The sequence below is a fragment of the Pelodiscus sinensis genome, chromosome 4 (assembly GCF_052426305.1).
Source record: "Pelodiscus sinensis isolate ZL-2025 chromosome 4, ASM5242630v1, whole genome shotgun sequence".
NCBI lineage: Eukaryota > Metazoa > Chordata > Testudines > Trionychidae > Pelodiscus > Pelodiscus sinensis.
In genome coordinates, this window is record NC_143055.1 from 5,195,447 (window position 1) to 5,218,290 (window position 22,844).

Sequence of the window (22,844 nt, forward strand, 5' to 3'; positions counted from 1 at the left end):
AAATGAATGGGAAGCAGGTTTAAAACTAATAAAAGAAAGTTCTTCTTCACACAGCGCACAGTCAACCTGTGGAACTCCTTGCCAGAGGAGGCTGTGAAGGCTAGGACTATAACAGAGTTTAAAAAAGAGCTAGATAAATTCATAGCGGTTAGGTCCATAAAAGGCTACTCGCCAGGGGATAAAACGGTGTCCCTGGCCTCTGTTTGTCAGAGGCTGGAGAAGGATGGCAGGAGACAATTTGCTGCCCTTCGGGGAAAAAACCCCAACGCCCACATCCAGAATGGGAGCTGACCGGCCTGGCAGCAGCCCGGCTGAGAAGGGTGTGGGAGGTATGATGGAGCGCAGCCTCAACACAAGTTAACAATGCAACGTTGGGTTCCTTTAACAGAGGCACAGCCCTGGGAGGCAAATGATGTGCACTATAGTTTTGGTCATGGCAGGACACAAAGCACGTGGAGAAACTGGAAAGGGTCCAGAAGCGGGCATCGGAGATGGCCAAAGGGACCGAAGGCCAGGCAGGTGCACAAAGGCAGAGGGAACAGGGTATGTTTTGTTGGGAAGAGAGGAGACCCAGAGGGGGCCTGGTAGCAGCCTTCCAGCACTGGAAAGCTTGCCATACAAGAGGCGGAGAAAATGGTATTTCCTTGCCAGAAAGGCAGGACAGGAGGCAGTGGATTCAAACGACAAGAGAGCCCATTTAAGAGTCCATCTCCGGAAAAGCTTCCCAGCTATGAGAACTGCAGGACACAAAACCGAGGCGTAGGGACAGTGTGGATGCTCCGTCACGGGAGGTTTTCAGAAACAGGCCGTGTGGCCATCGGCCTTGGATGGGATAGACACAAGATGCGTGGGCAGGGGGTTAGCACCCTTGTGGTCCTCCCTAAGCCAGTGGCTCTATGAAGGGAGGGGGCCTACGGACGACACGTCTTTTACTACACAAGCTGATTCATCTACTCAATGAAGGGAGGCCCTTGACTGGGAAAAACCAGAGCTAACGCACCACACGCAACAACTTGCCAGACACTAGCTCGGGAAAGGAAGTGGAGGACTTTGCCCCAGTTCTATTCTTGCCTCAAAACGTGCAGGAGAGGCAGCTTTGGAGGCCCTGCCTCAGTTTCTCCAAGGGTGGAACGAGGCCAATTCCACTTCAAGCACCAGGGCTGTGTCCAGACTCAGGGTTTTTTTCGAAAAAAGTAGCCTTTTTTTGAAAAAACTTCACCTGCGTCTAGACTACAGCCACGTTCTTTCGAAATTAAATCGAAAGAACGCGGCTTTTCTTTCGACGGCGGCAAACCTCATTTCACGAGGAAGAACGCCTTTTTTCGAAAGTGCTCTTTCGAAAAAAGGCGTTCTTGAATGCCAACAGGGCTTTTTAGAAAGAGAGCATCCAGACTCACTCGCTGCTTTCTTTCGAAAAAGCGGCTTGCTTTTTCAAAAGTTCCGCTTGCAGTCTAGACGCTCTTTTTCGAAAGAGGCTTTTTCGAAAGAGGCTTGCAGTCGAGACATAGCCCAGGTAATTAGAGGGAAGGAAGAGCTCAGGAGAGGGAAGAGGGCCAAGTACTCTACAAGACTAGCCTAGTCCAGCCGAGGATAACAACCAAGGCCATATACAGGGTTAACATGCGGCCAAGGCAGCCTGCCAAGCCAGCCCTCAAGGCCTCCAGCCCCAGCAGTTCCCACAGGGGAACGCAGCAGCACCTGCTCTCGCCTGCCAAAATCAACTCAAGAAGTTACCTGCCGAGCTGAGCAATGTACTAGTCTGACTAGAAACCCCTTACGCAAGCCTACCTGGGAACCGTCGCTTGCCTAGCCCGGCGGGCAGGGGACGCCGTGGGAGTTACTAGAACTGGCAGGGCCTCCGGGGCTCGCTGGCGCCTCTCGTCAGTGCCAGGCAGCTCCGAGTCCACCCCCCAGAACACGCAGGCGGGAGGATAAACTGCCAAGGAAGCCTGCAGCTTCCCACGGAAACAGAAAGCCAAGGGCACGGCCGGCTCCCTGCTGCTCCTGGCCCCACTCGACACCGGCATTGGAGCCTCACGCCCCTGAGGGGCCAAAAGCAGCCTGGCTGAGCCACCGCCACCCCAGGGCTGAAAAAGCAGAGCGCTTTTCCTGGGGAAGGACAGGCTGTTGGATTCCTACGGGCCTGCAACCTTGGCAAGGGCAGCTTTCCGTAGCAGAGTCCACCAGCAGGGGCACGAAGTCGGAACCCCCTCTGGCGGCTGGAAGGAAGAGGGACCATTCGGCTGCACCCGGGGCCAAGCCGCCTTTGGGATGGGTCAGAGGAACTGCCCCTCCCCGGCACCTCCCAGCCTCCGTTCCTCTTCTGGGAACCGCCCCATAGGCCCACCTCGGTTGGGCTTTCGGAACAGCAGCGGGAGGCCAACCAGTCCTCTCGGCTCCCCGCCGGCCCCCTGCTTTGCCCCCGCTGTAGCAGAGGCACTGGGAGTCTGTCGGCAGAACTGAGGGGGCAGCCCTACGTGCCGGCGAGCTGGGCACTCACCCAGGTTCTTTTCGAAACGGAAGCGTCTGTTCTGCGCAAGGTATCGGTGAGACGCTTGCTCAAGGGCATTTTCCGCTCCTCGCTGGCAGACAAGGAGCTCGGGGTTTCTGGGAGACGGACGTGACCCCCAGCGCCCACAATGCAACAAGGATGTTAGCTCGGGGGTAACGGAATCGTTGTGCAACCACATGAAATCTTAGCGGCTACGCAACTATTTGCTAGTCCCCAGAGGCGGGGCCGACAGCCAGTGCGCTCCCAGCCCCACTCCCGGGGAGTCCCCTGCCGCCCCACGGCGGGAGCTGGCCCGTGAGGGGAGCCAGTTTAAAAACCAGCTCCCCTCATGGACCGGCTGCCTGCCTCCCTGCGCTGCTGTCTCTGATACAGAGGTAGCCTCTGCCCACGGGGAGCTCGGGGCCCGCTGCAGACAGAGGCTCCTTCACGGCAACCTCCCCTGCTCTCCCACACCATGTTGCTACCTCTGATAGAAGTAGCAGCATAGGGAGTGGGGGGGAGGCACCAGGGAGCTAGTGCTGGGGGGAACTGGGTCTTAGGAGGCAGTGGGAGGGGGAGGCAGGTCCCTGGGAGCCAATATACACAGGGAGCTGACTGGAAAGCCAGCTCCCTGCTCTTATCGGCTCCAGCCTGCCCCCCTCACCCTCCACGCTGTTCCTTGTATCAGAAGCAGCAGTACGGGGAGCCAGCTTTTAAGCCAGCTCCCCATGGGCACCAGCTCCCACTCCCCCCTCCTCTGTTGCTGCCTCTGACACAGAGGCAGCAAGGGGAGGGAAATGCATGTAGGGGACACGGTTAAGCAGTAAGCCCAGGCTTATCGGTTAATCATGTCGTTGTCTAGGGTCTCTGCTAGGAATGTGAACGGGTAACCAGGGAACAGGGAAGCAGCACCCTCACTGCGCGATGCTTTCCGGGTAACGATTAACTGGTGCCCAGGAGCCGACCTGCAACCCAGGGCCTGCCCCAAGCACAGGGCTGTTCCAGCCCCACCACACCACAGGGCCAGCAGCCCCACTGGCTACAGCAGTCCCCTGCCTGGGATCCCACTTAACTGGTTAAACCAGTTAGCTGATTTAACGGGATTTTGCATCCCTCGACTCTGTTCACAGGCCAGTGGCTGGAAGCAATTGGAAGCATCAGAGCAGCTCCTAGAGGCCAGGGAAGGAAGAGAACAGGAGATTCATGTCCACCAAAATACTCCTGCAACCCCCGTTCAGGGAGGAGGCCTCTAGACCTATCACATTGCTGGATCTTGAGGGGAGCAGCCAAATCACTGATGCACCCATAGGTGGGGGTGTTGGCCCCAAAAATGGTATAGAAGGGGGCCATGTGAGGTATTGAATAGAAGCTTATTATCTGATAATCCTATGTATGCTGTTCTGGTGTTTGTATAATGTCTGTGTGTGCAATTATTAGCATGTAATTGTATGGACACTGAAGATTTCCCTGCATGTGGTTAAGCATTGGGCAGGGCCGGGCCTGTGGACATGCTAATTACCGAGGCCCTGTGGGACAATGGCTCTCAATGGGCCAAGGACACACCTAAAGAATGGGGGCTGTCACCTGAGAGCAGCCAGCAGGGAACACAGAGATTGGCCTCTGTTCAGGTGACCTGCTACATACTACAAGAGGCCAGGAAGGAGATATAAAGAGGCCATGTGGTCGATGCCATTTTGTTCTCAGCTCAGCACTTCATCCCAGAGGCAGCATTGCAGGGATCGAAGAGCCCGGAAGACCTGTGAACCCATCCTGATGCTAGGATGTGCAACAAGGACTTTTAAACCAGCAGCTGTAACATCTCTGCTAGAGCCTGCATCGAGAACTGGGAGATTCGGTGCATGTAACGTACTGTACTTTAACAACCTTACTCTCAGGCTTTTCTTTATTGTGATAATAAACCTTTAGATATAGATTCTAAAGGATTGGCCCAGCGTGATTTGTGGGTAAGGTCCAGAGGGTAAATTGACCAGGGATCTGTGGCTGGTTTCTTGGGACTGGACAGAACTTGTTGGGGGTAGGTGGGATTAGGTGCTAGGACCCCCCACCTGTGTATGAGGCCCGGGGCCATCTGGGGCACGGATATTGCTGGGGTGTCGGAGGGGTTTTGCTCGTGAGGCTTCAGGCAGGCAGCTGAAGCGCTCTGGGACTGGTTTGTGGCCTGTGTGGAGAGGTCACCAGTCTGGGGGCTGTAAGGAGCCCCGGATTTGAGCAATTCGCCCTGAGCGGACGCCCTCAGCTGTGCCCAGACACGGCCCGGTCCGTCACAAGACCCCTACAAAACTCAAAGACCCCAAGTGACACGGTTTCAGCAGCTCTCTGAGGTCAAACTAGGCGTGTTAGGAAGCGAGTAAGTAACGAATCACGTAGTCAGTAGACATTCTATCGACTACACGATCAGTTGATAAGGGAGAAGCCTGAGGCTTGCGCCACATCCAGGAGGAACGCCCGCTGCAGCTCTGCAGTTGGAATGTCCCGCCCGGCTCCTACTACATTTAAATTTCAGAGCTGCAGGGCGGGTAGGTCCCAGACCCGGAGCAAGCCTGGACTGAGCCAGTGTTGCTGAGCTCTGGCTCGGGCCAGGTCCAGCAGCCCCTATCTGCAGTGGCTCCTTCAAGCCAGCTCTCCCCCTCCCCCCCGGACTGGCTCCTCCTTTCTCCTCCCCCACCCTTGCTGCCTCTGATAAAGAGGCAGCAAGGTGGGGGGGGGGGAATGTGAGGAGTTGACGCGAGCAGCCAATAAGCCTAGGCTTATCGGTTAGTCGATTACTTGTCTACTCGCTTACATCCCCAGGTCACAGCACAAGAGGTGCCTGTGTTAGACGGCGACCGTGCCAGTGGAAAAACCCAGGGGCCCAAGATCTCCACGGCAAGAGGGGAGGACGTTGTGCTCACTGCTAGATTTGGGAACAGAAGCACTTCCTGAAGCCCAGAGCAACGTTCACGCTGCCTGCCTGGCGTTGCCATTTCCTGATGCCAGAGCTGAAGGACAAATATCGGACGTATGCAGGGGTTTAATAGGAATTGGGCTGGGGGCAAAGCAGAGCACAAAGGGTTAAAAAGGAGCCCAGGTCTCTTCCAACCTGGACAGCAAGAGGCCTTCACTCTTCTAGCTTCAGCTCCTTGCAACGCTCTCCGACGACTGCACGAGCTCAGCAAAACCCTGCTGGAAACTGATCCGAGCTATTTATATTCTGGGAGGAGCAGGCCAGGTGGAAAAGCCTCCTACCACAGCAGAACTAGCCCTTGCTCCTTTACAATCACCGAAGGCTCGGGGAGAAAACGAGACCGCCCCATCTCTCAATTTACAAGCCATGCTTCTGTCTGAAACGTACCCCTACTGCTGCGGTAGGCAGAAGCAAGACTCATCCAGAGAAAGACCCGAGTGATGTCTGCCCCCAATTTGCTCCCCTCAAGCACTTAAAGCATTTTGGCTATGAGTGAAAACAGCTAGCTGCATGGTCACTGAAGTGGCCTGTCATAACACGAGAAAGAGAGGCTTTTTCCCCGGAGACTGGGGACCGATTCACGGTCCTCCCTTGGCTAGAAGATGAAAGGAGAGAACCATGCGAGAAAGTCATACATGGCTTCCCCTCCAGCGCCGTGAGGAATGACCGTCGTTCACGTGGCCTGTATTTTCCACCCAACCCCCACGTTCCCTTCAGGAGGGCAGTGAGGCTACCCGATGAGTCGTCGGTGGCCAGGGCCGCACCTCGCAGCGTCAAGTTGTCACTAACGCAAGCCATTAACGCCCTAGAATGGGGTGATCGAGGCAGACAAGGCCTCGAGAGACTCTTGTTTGACAGGCGGGGAAACTGAGGCACCCAACGACGACGGCATCTTGTTACGGCGACGGAGCAAATCAGAAACAGAGCCCGAGTTCCAGTCACTGCAATAGCTGGGAGGCCCATCCCGCTTTTCTGCTCCAGCTGCGCTCTCAAGGACACGCGGGTTGGAGACGCTGCTGCAGATCCCCAGGGAATACGAAGGGAACGACTTTAATGACAGATGCACCTGGGGACGCCTAGAGCCACTCGTGGCCCTGCACAGGATGTGAACCCAGCCATTGGCACACCCGTTGGTTTAGGCTTTGTACAAACAGGGTCTGGACGTGGTTAGTCTCTGTCCGGGGAAAACGCAGCTTAACTGGTTTAACCTATCCAGGGAAAACGGCAGTGTCCCTACAGCTCTTCCCATGACACCTAGTTTACAGATGATCTGTGTTTGCAGGTTTAAAAAAACCCCACACTCTAACCTGAATATGAAGCAATGCACCGCCAAGCCAATGCACCGCCAAGCCAATGCATCGCCAAGCTGCTCTGTGCAGAAAATCGATGACTCCTAAGCAGGTACACCCTGCTCTACCTCTCTTAGGGCATCCCTACCACCGCCTCCAGCTGCAGCCAGATCTCCCTGGGCTGGGATCTTGCCAGAATTCCCAAGCTTAGTTGGGGGTAGAATACACAAGAACCTGAGAACAGATCAGACCAAAGGTCCATCTAGCCCAGCATCCATTCGGACGACAGTGGCCAATGCCAGATGCCCCAGAGGGAGTGAACACAACAGGGAATCAAGTGATCTCTCTCCTGTCACCCATTTTCAGCCTCTGGCAAACAGAGGCTAGGGACACCATTCCTACCCATCCTGGCTAATAGCCATCGATGGACCTAACCTCCATGAATCTGTCTGGTTCTTTATTGAACCCTGCTAAAGTCCTGGCCTTCACCACATCCTCCAGCAAGGAGTTCCACAGGTTGACTATGCGCTGCGTGCAGAAAAACTTCCTTTGGTTTGTTTTAAACCTGCTACCTAGTAATTTCATTGGGTGACCCCTGGTTCTTGCATTATGGGAACAAGTCAATAAACTTTTCCTTAATCACTTTTCCCACACCTGTTTTGATTTTATAGACCTCTGTCCTATCCCTGCTTAGTCTCCTCTTTTCTAAGATGAAAAGTCCAAGTCTTTTTAATCTCTCTTCATATGTGACCCGTTCCAAACTCCTAATCGTTTTTGTTGCCCTTTTCGGAACCTTTTCCAATGCCAAGATCTCTTTTTTGAGTTGAAGTGACAACATCTGTAGACAGCAGTCGAGATGTGAGCGTACCATGGATTTATAGAGAGGCAATAAGACAGGAATCATTGAAAAAGGGATAGAGAATAAAGCAAAGCCTAACATGCATGTCTGACTGCCACTGCACACTGAGTGGTGTTTTCCGAGAACTATCCGCAAATACTCCAAAATCTCTCTCTCGAGTGGTAATACAGAAGTCCAAGGAAAAGCCACCAGGAGACAGTGCTGACAGGCCGGCGGGAGGCCGAACATCATCCGCAACCCAATTCTGAGCTGCAAGTGGGAGGAGACCAGGCCCACAGAGGTGACCTCGCCAGCCAGTCGACTGCCCTCCCCCTATTTTGCCCTATTTGCACAACTGCAGGTTTTCCCTTGTGGCCAGCGAGCGTTCCACGTTTGAGGACTAAATCAGCTTTTGCAGCTAGTCACGGCCCCGGAGTGCTCTCCCCACATACCCTCCTCGTTAGCTTTCGGGGGGGTAAAGCAGCACGGTGCACGGGAGAGGAAAAAAGGCATTCGACAGTCGGGCCCGGGAGTCAAACCCAGAGCCACCTTGCACTGGTGCCGTGGGGCGCGCCGTTTTTTGGACAACGGACGTGCCCCAGCCCACGCCTCAACGGAGCCTCCGCACCGTCTGGCACGAGCAGCCTCTCCAGGAACATCGTCCAGACCTCAACGCTGCCAAAAGCCGAGGACAAAGCACCAGCTGCCCAGAACCTGAGCTGCCCGTGAGGCCTGCCAGGCCACTGGAAGAGAATAGGGAGGCTGTTTGTGGAATGAACCCGGCCTTGGGAGAGCCAGAGGGATGAAGCGCTCTCCCGCCCTGGAGACAGCAGGCCGCCGGAGAGACACGGAGCTCCACAGCAAGGTGGCCTGCACCTGATGGCTGGCATGAGCTGGCAGGGACAGGGGGGAGGGAGAAAAGGCTGAGTAAAGGGAAGAGAGGGACTTGCCTGGCTTGGAAACCAACAACGGCACGGAGCGGGTCTGGGACGGCTAGTACAGGCTGGACCTCTCTGGTCCGGCACCCTCGGGACCTGACTGCTCCCGAACGAGGGGATTTGCCGGACCAGGGAAGGTCCCTAGGGCTCCAGACTGGGCCTGCTGCTGTCCCAGCCCCCGGGGCCAGAGCTGCAGGGGGCTGGGGGCTTGAGTTCCCTGGCCGCCGCTGTGGCTGGAGTTCCCCAGCCGCGGAGCCCCCCAACGGCCAGGAAGGTCCAGCCCCAACAGCAGCCAGGGAACTCAGGCCCTGGCCCCCTGCCCGTGGAACCAGGTGGCTGCGGAACTGCAGCCCTGGCCACCAGGGATAGAGCCCCCCACCTTCCTCCCCAGCCTCCTAGCTGAGTCACCAGCCCCCCCACCATGCTCCTGCCCTGCCGCCAGACCTCCCGGTTCCTGGGCTCTGCGGCCCAGGGACATGCGTGATCCACCCCAGATGTTGCCAGACCGGAGAGCCCCGGTTCAGGGTGACACAACCTGTACAAATAGCCCCATTGCCGGGGTCGGGACACGAGACGGGGGGGGCTGAGTTACTGCAGAGAATTCCACCCCAGGTGTCTGGCTGCTGGGTCCTGCCCAACGCTCAGGGGCCAACCGCTCCCCATATCTGGGCTGGGGAAGGGATTTTCCTCTGGCTCAGACCCGGGGGGGAAGGGGAGAGGAGGTGTTTCCGCCTCTGAAAGACAATCACGTGCAGGTGTAAACTGAGGCCAAGCGGGTTCTCAGCCTCCAGGCGTCTAGCGAGCAAGCTGTGAGGACTCGAGTAACTCAGGCAGAGCCTGGGGTCTGTTACCGGAGCGGGCGGGTGCTCGGCCCTCGCGCCAGACCCGCCGGGCGAGCCAGGAGCGCGGAACCGAGAAGCGGCGAGCTCTCCGGCGCCCAGCCGGAGCCTGGGGGGCTCACGTTGGCAGGCTGTGGGAGGAGCCCGGCCAAGCAGGCGGCACGGGGCCAGCGCGGATGTGGAGGCCAGGCGTGCAGAGATAGCAGAAGTGAGGCCGGGGGGTGGGGGAGCCGGGAGGAAGCCAGGCCCCACCCCACCCTTCCCCGCACACAGGGGAAATACAAACACTGCCATGCGCAGGCTGCAGCCTCCACGCTGCTTACGCTGGCCCCCAGGGGCGTAACAGCCAGGGCCCTGGCCCAAGCCAAGCGCCGTGACATGAGGAAGGGCCGACCCCCCTGCAACGTGGATCCCACGCTCGCCGATGTCCAGCCATGACGTATTTCACACGATGCCCCAAGCACCAACAGCCGCCTCTGAGAGCCAGCCACGGGCCACACCTCTTGCAGGATGGGGAAACCCACCCACGGGGAAGCAACACGCCCTTGCCCCCAGGAAGAGGCTGATAGGATCAGAATGCCGGAAACTGCCTGAGCCCCCTCCCCCAGCCCTGTGCTCTAACCACTAGCTCACACTGCTTGTGCGCTAGGGAGAGCTCCTCCTTGAGCCTCCTGCTAATCCAGGCGACTGGTCACAAAATGTAAGAGTCCCGCAGAGCCCCCCAAGGCGCTGTTGGGGCTCAGCGAATCCAGCCACCGCAGCTTCTCTGGCCGCAGCCAGGTCGGCGGGCAAGAACCCAAGTCGCATCCCAACAGCGCGACAGGCAAGGAAAACGGGACTGCGAAAAACAAGCGCCTGCCTGGAAAAGGAACCGAGGAAGGTCACAGCTGGCAGCGTGCAGAGCATGAAACGCCACCCCTGGATTCCGCCCCGCAGCAGGAAACAGTGTCACTGGGGCAGGTGGACGGGTTCCAGAGGGAAGAGCAGCCAACTGTCCTTCATTGCAGGGAGGAAGACGGGGCAGAGGACTGAGGGTGGAGAAGTAGCTCTGTTTAGCCAGGAACAGGTGCGGTGACCAGTGCGACATCATCGCCCTCCCTGACCCTACACCCCAATCCCCTGCCCCAGGTCACAACGCACCCCCCCTTCACCCAAACTCCCTCTGAGACCTCACACCATCTCCTGCAGCCGAGTCCCTTACCCCATGCACCCTTCTGCACCCAACCTCCATCCTAGATCCTGCATCTCCGCCACAGAAAAAGTGCAGCCCTTCACCACTCCCCAAAACCTTGGAGTGGCCCCCCCACCAAAAATTATTGCCCATCCCTGGTATAGATCATCCCTGACAGGTGTCTGTCTACCCTGCTCTTAAATATCTCCAGTGATAGAGATTCCACAATCTTCCTAGGCAATTTATTCCAGTGCTTAACCGCCCTGATTTTCCCAATGTCCAACCTAAACCTCCCTTGCTGCAGTTTAAGCCCATTGCTTCTTGTTCTATCCTCAAAGGCCAAGGAGAACAATGTGTCTTCCTCCTCCTCCGAACACCCTTTTAGGTATTTGAAAGCTGCTCTCACGTCCATTGTCTGTGTCTTCTCTTTTCTACATTAAACAAGCCCAATTCTTTCAGTCTTCCCTCATAGCTCATGTTTTCGTTTTTGTTGCTCTTCTCTGGACCATCTCCAATTTCACCACATCCTTCCTGAAATGCGGTGCCCAAAACCGGACCCAATACTCTAACTGAGGCCGAATCAGTGCAGAGCAGAGCAGAGCAGAAGAACGACTTCTCGTGTTTTGCTCACAACACTCCGGTTAATAAACGTGGTTAAAAGTTGGTCAGTTTCACAGGTATGGGAAACATCCCCGAATACTGGGTCCATTTATTCCAACTGACTTGATCTACCACCACTCAAAGCGTTCCACATAACCGTCTCCTCTACCTTCCCCCACGCCGAAGGATCGGCTTACTAATCATGGGTTTCAACACAGCCAGGCATTTCCTGGCTTGGTCAAGTTACCACGAAAAATATCCCCATACAGCTGCCTTTCCAGTCCCAAAAAAACAAAGATTTCATCACAGCTCATGCTGGGCCCTGCCCTGCACACAGCTCCCCCCTCCTCGGGAAGAGCATTTCAACACCTTGTTTTTCAAAACCTAGCTGGGCCACAGGACAAGTTCCTGTGATCAGTTTCTATTTCCTCTCGCTTCCCACTCGGACGGACGGGCATTAGCCTCATGTGAGCACTGGAGATACAGAGAACCCCGGCGCTTAAACAGCCTCGAAACCAAGTGGGAACAGATCTCGGGTCTCCCCAGCTTGTGCCTTAACCACAAAGCAGCAAGTCTCCTCTGCAGGTCACCCCTCCGCTGGGATGGGCCCGGCTCAGCTAGGCACCAGGGACGCTCTTATCTCAAGCGACAGGACGCACATGGAGTGGTATTTGCTCAGCCATTAGGGAGGGGCTAATCATGCTGTAGCTTTGCTGAGATGACCCTTCCTCGCAGCATGTCAGGGTTTCAGGCCAGCCACAGAGGCGGTCTCTCCCAAAGAGGGCTCACAGGCTAACGGGACAGGCAGGGAGATAGATCGGGACTCGCCCCAAAGCTCCCTTCTCCCAAGACACGAGTAGCTGGCCAGTTCCTGTTAGGCCTCCCAGCAAAAGCAGGACTTCAGGAGGGACGTGAAGGCCGAGCACAGCAATTTCAGGCACCAGTTCAGGGCAGTAACATTGTTCTGCTTGGCTTGGAGAGCAAGCATCCCCACACGGTTTTTCCTCCTCTTCTACGAGGGATGTAACAAGACAACCATTTACACAGTTAATCGATAAGCCTGGTTTTATCGGTTACCATGAATGGTTATGCGCAAGCTCCCACCCCGCTCCCAGGGAGCTGGCTGCAGGTGGGAGCCAGTATGCACCAGAAGCAGGCTTAAAAGAAGCTAGCTTCTGGTGTGCACTGGCTCCCAGGGAGCCGGCTGCCACCCTGCGCTGCTGCCACTGATACGAGGCAGCAGACGGTGCACACTGGCTCCCAGGGAGCTGGCTGTTGCCCCCTGCTGCAGGTGTGTATAACCGCTGAAATTTTCAGTGGTTACACTAAGAATGTTAAGAACATACATAAGAACAGCTGTACTGAGTCAAACCAAAGGTCCATCCAGCCCAGTTTCCTGTCTGCCGACAGCGACCAATACCAGGTGCCCCAGAGGGAGGGAACACAACAGGTAATCCTCACATGATTCCTCCCGTCACCCACTTCCAGAGAAACAGAGGCTAGGGACACCATTCCTACCCATCCTGCCTAATAGCCATTGATAGGCATAACCTCCATGAATGTATCTAGCTCTTTTTTTAACCCTGTGAAAGTTCTGGTCTTCACAGCCTCCTCTGGCAAGGAGTTCCACAGGTTGCCTGTGCATTGCAAGATGGAAAAAACGTCCTTTTAACTGACCCAGTAGGGCCGTTCTTATGAGCCCTGCACTCCATTGTCGAGGTGCCTCGAGGAATGAGCTCTGCCTCCGCTCCTGTCTCTTAACCACTTTGGCCACACAAGGATACACATCCAAAGCACGGCGGCTCTTGCCAGCAATCAGCCGCAGCCCTCGGCCTCTCTCTGCAACAGGTTTACAGCAAGACCGGAGCTACAAGCCCGGCCATGACGACTCTTCTCCCGTTTCTGCCTTGAGGGGCTTTTCCTAGCACCAAAGCCCCTGGACCCGCAGAGGGGGGAGAGCCAGCCCCAGCAGGAGAGCTCTGCTCAGCTCTCCCGCATTGTAACAGGCGCAGCTGTTGGCAACTCATTTCATGCTGCAGCACTCTGCAAAACACAGGGAGATTTAACCGCGACGGCTCGTGTCCCCTACCGAACCCGGTCAGGAATTCCAGCTGCCAGCCGGGGGGCAGCCAGCACGGTTACAGCGCCAGGTTAATACCCGTCCAAAGCTCTTTGACTGGGCGAGCCTAGAGTCAGCGCAGGCTGTGTGTATGGCCTGTGGTCTGGATTCCAAGCCAGCGTCCTACATGCTCTTTACCCCTAGCGCATCACCCCCGCAGGGCCTGCAAATTTTACTGGCTGTCTACTAGCCAGATGCCAACCCTCTCCGCAGTTATCTTCTGGGGCAACGCCCTGGCCAGGCGACCGGACGCGTCCTCCACTGCTGTTAAGGGGGAAGGACGCCCGTAGCACCTTTGCTCCTCCGTGCTGCGGGAAGGGAGAGAAGGCTCCGTCCTCAGAGCTGCTCCTCACTCAGTTGGCTACCAGGTGCAAGAAGGCAGAGGAGGCTTCACGGCTGCTCCTGCGTGCTGCTTTTGGTGGAATCTTCTGCCCCTTGGAATAGCTGCCTGGCTGCGCCTACGTTTGCTCTGTAGAAGCAGCAGCGTGCCAGGGACACGGAGGTGCCGAAGGGCAGCCGTGGGGGAGGGTGTTTTGCTCTCCCCGGCCTTGGAAAAGCAGCACGCTGGAGCAGCAGAGGTAGCCTGCAGCCAAACCCACGCACGAGACGCAACAGCTCCGGTTTCTTTGCAACGAGACCGCCGGGCAGCAAAACAGCTCACCGAGCACAACTTCCCTTCTGAACAGAACCAGAACGGCGTTCCGCAACCCCCAAGCCTCATTGGCCAGAAGGCACTGCCGCTCGCCACCGGAAAGTAGGGTTTTGGAGCCTTGCAAAACCGTATTACCCGCCAACACCCTCCCCAGGAAACCCCACCTTTTTCAGGGTGCAGCGGAACGTGATTTGCGTTGGCTCGTTTTTGCCCCCCTCCCTGATCTAGGGCCCTGCTCGTAGTTTAATCCGGGGGTGGGCAAAAGAACTTGATGGGACATAGCTGCTCTATTTACCTGCACCCCTGCAGATACGGGCGATCACAGCACCCACTGCCCAGGAACAGGAGCTGGCAACCCCCAGACCTGTGGAGGTGCAGGTAAATACGGTGGTGGGGAGCCCATCGGGGTTGAACCCTAACAGACCAGACACGGCCCACGGGCCGGTATTTGCCCACCCCGATCTAACACCTGGTGGTTTGACGGCCTTCACCTGGGCAGCTCTCACCGTGCAGAGCAACCTCTCCACCTCAAGGCATTTCAAGAGCAGCAGAAGATCCTCTCCTCCCTCTGTCCCATCCCCTGCTGTGCAAAGGAAGCCGTTTCATTCGGCAATCGCGCCCCGTCACGCCGTTCGGGATCTGCAAATGGCATCTGTCATGCACGCTCTACAGGAACCGCTTGGCACACGCGGACAACAGCTCCTGTTACACCTGGGGTTTGTCGGAAGACAGCTGAGCCAGTCCCAAGCACCAGCAGGAACAGCGATGGCTTCTATTAGACCTCTGCTCGGGTGACCTGTCAGTGCATCGCTCCTTCCAAACAGAGTTAGGACAGACGGTGCAGCCAGCCGTGCAGGACGGCTGGACAGCGGGTGGCAGGGCAAGACAGATGGCCAGGCCTGCACGGGAGCAGGCGGGGCCGGGTTTAGGGGAGAGCATCCTAGCTCAATGCAGTCCCCATTTGCAGCGAGACATTTATTTCCGATGCGGCAGAGAGGGCGGCATTCTGGATACGCCATTTGACAAACCCCTAAACTCAGTTCTCGCGCACATGCCAGACGTCACGTCCTGGCGGCTGTCAGGTACCCACAGAGAAGCGCACACAGCGCCAGAGGTCCTAGGTCACACTGTGCTGCCCACCAACATGCCTCATCCTTAGCGGCATCACCTCCAGTGGTTAGGCTAGTTTGTCTCCCCATGACCAACCTTGGCAGCGTTAGCAGAGGCCAGACGGGCCCATCAGTAGGGCCCTAGCAAATTCATGGTGCATTGTGATCAATTTCAGAGTGATAGGATTTTTAAAATGGTTAATTTCATTCTCAGATACAGTCATTCCTCATTTAACACGTGCCTGCTTCAAACGTTTTCACCATAGCAGGATCTTTTTTTAGGGAAGGTTTTTTGAATTACACGACCGTCTCCAGAATAACACGATTTCCCCAGCTGGCCCATTGCCAGTGGCTGCACAGGGCTTCCCCGCCTCCCTGCAAAGCGTCGGAGGGTTCGCCGCTCGCCGCGCCATCCCCGCTGACTCCCCCTCGCCAGACACAGCGTGGGTCCCAGCAGACCCGTCACAGGGGTATACTCCCAACCCAATCTCCCTCCCTTCTCCTCCCCTTCCCTTCCCCAGAGCCAAACACTCCCCTCCCTGCTGTAACCCCGTCCCCTTTCTCTCCCAACCTTATGTCCTAGTCCCAACGGACACCACCGCTTGAAACACAACCCCCACCTTTTCCATTATTTTCAATGGGAAAATTGACCCTGCCCCTGGGCAATTTATTCCAGTGTTTAACCACCCTGACAGTTAGGAACTTTTTCCTAATGTCCAACCTAAACCTCCCTTGCTGCAGTTTAAGCCCCTTGCTTCTTGTCCTGTCCCCAGAGCCCGAGATGAACAAGTTTTCTCCCTCCTCTTTGTGACACCCTTTTAGATACCTGAAAACGGCTCTCATGTCCCCCCTCAATCTTCTCTTTTCCAGCCTAAACAAACCCAATTCCTTCAGCCTTCCCTCACAGCTCATGTTCTCTAGACCTTTCATCATTCTTGTTGCTCTTCTCAGGACGCTCTCCAATTAGTTGGGATTGGTCCTGCCTAGAGCAGGGGCTGGACTTGATGTCCTCCCGAGGTCTCTTCCAGCTCTGTGATTCTGGTTCTATGACTCATCACGAGCTCTGGCTGCCAACAGGTGACAAAAGGGCTGCTGCGACCCTTCGGTATAAGCAGGCCAAGGGCGGGCAGGCAGGCAGGGCGACTTTACCTCTGTCCACTGCATTAGCAGGGCAGACGTTAGAACCCTGCAAGCCGCGCTGGAGCCCACGGTTTTCAAAGGCTGTTACAACCTGCCGAAAAGAGCCACCAAAGTGAAGCGAGAACTGGAGCAAATGCTTAACAGCGAGGGATTTAGGTCAGGAGTGGGCAAAAGGGCCCTTGTGGGGCAGATTCGGCCCACCAAGAGAGTTGATCCGGTCCACGGAGGCCCTGCCACTCTCCCGGTCCCAAGCTAATTAGGGGCGGGGAGAGCACACGAAGTTTCCTCCATTCTGGCCCCATCCTGTGAGGAGCACACAGCATTCAGAAGTGCCATGCGCACCTGGCAGGGTGAAAGGAAGCTTCGCATGATCCCCTGCTCCCTGACTGGTCTGGGGATGGGGGAACACGGGAAGTCTCCTCTCACCGCCAGCGGCCTGGGTGCCTAGGGAGAACCTGGAAGGGCAAAGAGGCTCCCCTACCCTCAGATCAATCGTGGTCTGTGGATGAGGAAGCCTAGAAGCATCCTGGCCCCGCCCTTCTGTTTGAGGCCCCGCCTCTATTATTTTTTATAAAATTCCATTTTTGGAGTAGCCCCCAGCAAAAAGTTATTGCCCACCCCTGTCCTAGGTACTACAGAGCTCTGTGCTCCAGTGGACGATGGCAGAACAAGAGCCCCGGGCTGAAAGCTGAAGCCAGATCAATTCAAACTGGAAATGACGCACCGGCTTTTTTAAACAGTGAGGCTGATGAGCCATGGGTTGGACCAAACCACCAAAAGAAGTCATGGATTCCCCACCTCTGGATGCCTTTAAGACGGGAGTTCGCCAAATACAGGTGATTGGTCTCAACACAGGAGATGGGGGTGAAATTCAACAGCCGTTGATATACAAAAGTTCACACCTGAATGATCCGATTGTCCCTTTGTGACACTCAAACTCAATATAGCAGCTCCTAGGCATCGCCGGGGAAAAACCTCCGGACCAGCGCTTTGCTGCGTGCCCCTCCCTAGCTTCCTCCTCCCCCTGCTAGGGTCCGAACCAGGGGTGTTCCCAGACTGGGAACATCTGGAGTAAGGAGATTCAAGTGTGTATGTTTCGTCCAACGTAAGCCTGGGGTGGTCTCTTTGGAGACGTTGCGATCTGTTGCGTTACTGCCCTGCTGAATGTATTCATTCCGGTGCATGTGAAGTTATAAAGTTTTGCTGTGGGGATCACTGCGGTTCTGCTAGCCTGGGAGAGGCTCACCGCTGGCCTTTCCAAGGCAGCTAAGGAACAGCCCAGAGAGATTTACATCAGGACTAGTCAGCACTGTGTTGATGGCCCATTAAGGAAAATCCACTCACCCAAGCATGCAGAGAATGAGGATTGCTCTCACTGACTTAGCAAGGGACAGAGAACTTGTGACCCTTCACTCTATGCCTGAGTCAATATCTTTCCATGCCCACGGACTGGGGGGCGGTGTAGAAATTGGACTCAGAACAGACTTTGGCCTCCCTCCTCCCCAACTACTCTGAAGGCAACAAGGACCTTTGGAAGAAAAGACTCGGAGCTAGGAAAATTGATCCCAAGAATTCCACTTGTGTAACCTACTTACAAAACCTAGTCAGGGGGAGGAAAAACTGCTGGATGCTGGATTCCAATCCTGCTTAGTCGGAGAAAGTTTAACATTTAGACTGAGATTTGATTTCTTAGGGAACCAACTTTACCGCTATGCCTAAATTAATTTTTCTGCAGTTACACGTATGTTAATGTTGTATCCTTTGCAACCAATTTGCCCACACTGCTTGCGGGGGAATCTGCTCAGGTGACAAGAGTTGGAGCATGTTTGCTGTCCTCTAACGAAGCAGCGAACTAATGAACAAGCCTGCGTTGCTCAAGAGACGGTCTGGAGCGGTGTACAATGGGGCATTTCTGGGAGCAAGGCTTGGTGACCTGGGGGGATTTACTGGCCTGTGTGTCTCTGTACAGCTCATGAGTGGCTTAGAGGACAACGTAGCTGGGTGTGTCCCTGCACGCTGTTGGCTGAATGATCACAGCACCTGGAGGTGTCTGCTGCTTGTCATGTGTGTTGCATTGTCAGTGTCAGCCCAAGGAGGAGTGTTAAGGGACACCGTGGTCCCACCATTCCAGGTTGTACCAACCCACAAGCAACCACTGGCCACAAAGAGCCTGAATTTAGCATCTCTGAAAGCCATCAACTCACAAGGCTTGTGCCGGCCTACTCAAACGAATCACTTCCCAAGGCCCCAATGACAAATGGTCTACAGCCGTGTTTCTCAACCAGTGCTACATGTCCCATTGGGGGTACTGGAGAGAAGTGTGGGGGGTACGTCAACACAACTGAAATTTGGAGAAAACCGATTTTTTGTGTTAAGTTTTACAGCGTTTTATTATTTTTGTACTTTTTACACTCAAACATTTCATCGCCCTCCTGGCTACGATTAAGTTGTTTAAACAAATGTGTTGCAATGGTAGAAAAAAAATTGAGTGTATCTGAAAACTGTAGGTACTGGGGGTACTTTTTTTTTTTTTTTAAAGGGGTACTTTATAAAAAAAGGTGGAGAAACATTGGTCTACAGCAGCAGTGAGGAACTACCAGCTAGTCTACTGCTTGTAACTGGTGCCAAGAAACACCGTGAATAACCCTAGTTCCCCACTGTGCTACCCACAGGTGCCTAACCAGATGCACACACAGCCCTCACCTCTGCAAAAGCTGCACACTTAGGGACTGTCACCGTTCCTCCTCCACACTTTATGTTCCTGTTTCTGTCTCCGTGGTTCCCTGCCACCCTCCAACTACCCGGACCCTTCCCTTGACCTGTCTGCTGTTCCTCCTCAAGCTGCTTCTTCGAGGCCTATCACGCACCAGGCAATGTCTTTGCACAAAAGAGAGAGTTGCTTAGAAAAAACACCAACGTAACCAGGCGTTGACCTTCTGCTGTAACCCTGGCTTTCTCTCCCCACCCACTCGCAGTTTATCTTCTCTGGTCCTGTCACAGCCCTGGTTGCAAGCTCTTCAGGGTGAGCAGCCCCTGCAAAGCACCAGTTGCATGTCAGTCACCATCTGATACCGCAGGACCGTTCTTAATGAATTCCTGCAGCCCCCCTGTTTATCTCCATGCATAGGACCTGGGGAGAACAACAGAGGCTGTGATGGGGCCTCAACCAAGAGCTTAGCTGATTGTTATCTGGTAGGAGCAGACATCCTCCTACACAAAGTTGTGTCTCACCCACTCAGCCAGACTTTGGAAGTTTGCTTCCGAGCTTGGGCAATTATAAGTTACTGTGTAACGGTTGTAGCCTGTTGTACTAACTCCTCGGACTTGCAGGGTTTTGCACTGTTTCATACCAGCCTGCAAACCTGCCGTCTCCAGCGAGGGTTTGCTAAACAACCTCGGTCTCCTCCAAATAGACTCCCGCAGGTCTATATGGGCCCTGTGAAGGATTCACTCTATGCCAGTTCACGGCTTGTATGCTGCATCAGCTTGCCTAGAAAATGCAAGCACCTCAGGCAAGTTAGTGACTCACCGTGCGGCTCTCTATGCATCTCTGATGCTTGCCATAAAAATCTACATCAAGCTCCCCTGTTAGCCCGCACGGCTGACCTCCCAATTACAACACGCTGCTCTGAACTAGCTAGCGTTTGAGCAATGACCTCCCCCCTCATTAGATGGGATCAGAACTGCTCAGCTGTGTGTCTTAGGCCCTACTCTGCTGACAACGAATGGAGAGTCTCCTAGCTTTGAGTCCTGGAGCACGCGAATCGTCATGCCATTGTCACAGGAAGTCCTGACGCGTATAGCCCCCGGCCATCGCGGGCGTGTGATGGCACAGACGCTTCAAAACTCTTACCTTGTGCAATTTAGTGCTTAAAGAGTTTCTTTGGAAATCAAAGCGGCCAGTGTTTGGTTATTCCATGCGGTCCTGAGATACAAGCCTGGATTTAACCTTTGTTAGGGCAGCGATCTCCAACCTTTTTAAGCACAAATTCAAAAAAGTGATCTTAAGTGCAATCTAGGATCTAGCTCAAACCCAAATACCCTTGTCCTGCCTCCTGTGTGCCCCTTCTCCAAGGCCCTGTCCTTCCTCACTCCATCCTCCCTCCCTCCCCTATCCTTCCTCCTTTTCATCAGGCAGGGGCAGAAGGCTGGGGTGCAGGTTCTGGTCTTTGGTCAAGGGAGATGGAATTTCTCTGCGCTGAGTTGTTGAGGTTCAAGGAGGGGGTTCAGGGTACAGGCTCAGTATGGAAGTTTAGGTCTGGGGGGGCTAGGGCTAGGGCAAGGGTTTGGGGTGCAGGAAGGGGTTTGTGACTGGGGCAGGGGTTCAGGACGCAGGCTCCAGCTGGACACTGCTTACCACAGGTTGTGCAGTGAGGCTAAGGCAGGCTCACCCCTGTCCTGGCCCTGCACCACTCTGAAAAGCAGCCCGCAAACTCCCTCCATCCCAAGCCCCGTTTTGCCCCTCTCTATTCTGTGGAGATAGTCGTCAGAGTGTCCCCTCTCCTACCCTGTAATCAGAACCTCCTCCTCTTCCCACCCTGCCTAGCAAGTGGGAAGGGACAGCTCGAAGGCAAAGGGCAGGGGCTATGCAGCAGTATGGGAGGGGCAGCTGAAGTGCAGGCATTTGACGGCCTCTTGACCAAACCAGTAAAGATCACCTGTCAGATGCTCCAAGATCTACCAATCGATCCCGATCTACCGGTTGGTGACCACTGGCTTAGGGTGATTCTACTATCTACAGCTGTAGGGACATTCCATGTGCCGCACCTTAAGCGGGATTAAAAACACAACCCTGGAAGCTGAGTACTTCGGCAGCCACCCAGGAGGGATTCAAATGAACTCCAGCTGATCAGCAGAGCGCCCACAGCATGTGTTTCTATGGGTGGTGCACATCCACGCTTGCCTCAGTGCACATAAAATTGATGCTGCACGTGGACAGAAAAAGTTAGAGGGCGCTTTGCATAATGCCTTCAAAGGAACAACACTGAGCCAAGAAAAGGGTTAAGATGAGCACAGCAAAGTTCCTGGCCAAGAGCCCACGACGTGGGTTACACACCAAAGCACCCAAGCAATCTTACGGCGGTGATGCAAGGATCACATGAGACACCATCACCGCCAGCTCCGGACGCAGCCACAAGCAACGGCAAGCAAGGCAGCCAGAGGCCAAGCCTGTCAAATGTAAAGAGTGCAAAAGGCTCCCAAGATAACAGCCGGATGGTACATTTGTTACTGTTGCTCATGTAGGCCCTCAAAAATCAGAGGCCACCTGTGCCAGGCACACCACAAAGAGATGGCTCCCGACAGCCGTCGGCTCCGCTCCTACTGGCAGGGATACTATTCCTGTGCACAAAGTTAAGCAGGTGCTTACCCAGGGACCTGAGCCAAAGCAAAGAGACCGGGCGCTGTTTATTTAACACGGTTTCCCTCATTAAATAGTTTGCATGGTGGGAATGCAGGGCCTCTCCCTTCACACAATTGCGTTCTTCAAATACCCTGACAAAGAGGCATTGCTTTCCCCGTGGCCAGCCTAGTGCATTCCAAGTCCAACCTTGCCCAGAGCGTAATCCATCAATGCCCGGAGCAAGCCGCAAGGAGCACGGAAAGTTAGATTTCACGCACAGGCATGCACATTAGAGAGAAACTGCCTGCAAATGGGTATGACCCAGCAATCCAGTCTCCCTCTGAAGCTGTGGCGTCCAACACGCTAGCTGCTAGCCACATGTGGCTATTCGGCTGGTTGAGCGCGGCTAGTTGGCTCGCAACATTATTTGCGTTTTCAGAATAACGTGGCTAGTTCGCTAGAGCAGTAGCGACCACTGCTTCAGAACTGCTTGGACACCACGGCTCTAAAGCCTGCAGATAAAGCTTTTGCCTCCAACTAGCCCTAACGATGACTTCTCTTTCGAGCCACACACGCTTCCGATCTCTTCCACAGAGTAAAACAATCAGCAAATGCTCCCAGAAAAATAAGTCCCTTTTGAACACGACCCATCGACCCCTATTTCCACCAAAACCTGCCCATATTCCCCAAGGCAGAGCCCCACAAGCCGGTGGAACAAAACAAACCAGATTTGTTTGGGGTTTGGGGGTGGGGAATGTCCGGATCCCTTTAAGGCTGTTAATTCTGCTCTGTCTCCTGCCAGGCCTGGGAGAGGGACACTACCCAACGGATAGCCGCCCAGCCCCTCCCAAGTCCGCTGCAGTGAGTGGTGAGCAGGCTCCCTGATGTTGAAATTTGGTGCAGACAAGCTGGGAAACGCCACTTGGGAAGAAGAGTTTGATGCTTTCAAAAACCCCCACCCAGGGCTCCAGCCACGCCAACACCGGGGCGCTTCTATTTCCCCCTCCGGGGCTAGGAGGGAAGGGAGACCCCACTGCCGCCGGCTCCTCCTGGTGCGGGGGGTGGCGAGCGCCCTGGAATAGCCGCGCTCCTGCCATGTCCCCGGGGGGCGCGCTGCGCCACTGGGCGCGCACAATTCGGCGCGCAGCCAGCCAGCTCTGCGCGCCCAGGACGCGGACCCCTTCTCGGCCGCTTTTGCTTGAACTTTTCCCAATGACATTTCCACGGAGGGGAGGGGGGGAGGGGGACGAGACCCGCTTCCCCAGGCTTTGCCCTGCTGCAGGGGAGAGCTGAACTTCCCTAGCCAAGTGCAATGCGGGGAGTGGGGCGGCAGCCCCCCCCCCCAGCCGGTC

General features: G+C 55.3%; 1 protein-coding gene across 2 annotated transcripts in view; it reads right to left on the minus strand.

Moving 5' to 3' along the window:
* Positions 1-22,844, minus strand: part of RAB11FIP5 (RAB11 family interacting protein 5) — an 82,885-nt gene that overhangs the window by 59,422 nt on the left and 619 nt on the right. The window lies entirely within an intron of this gene.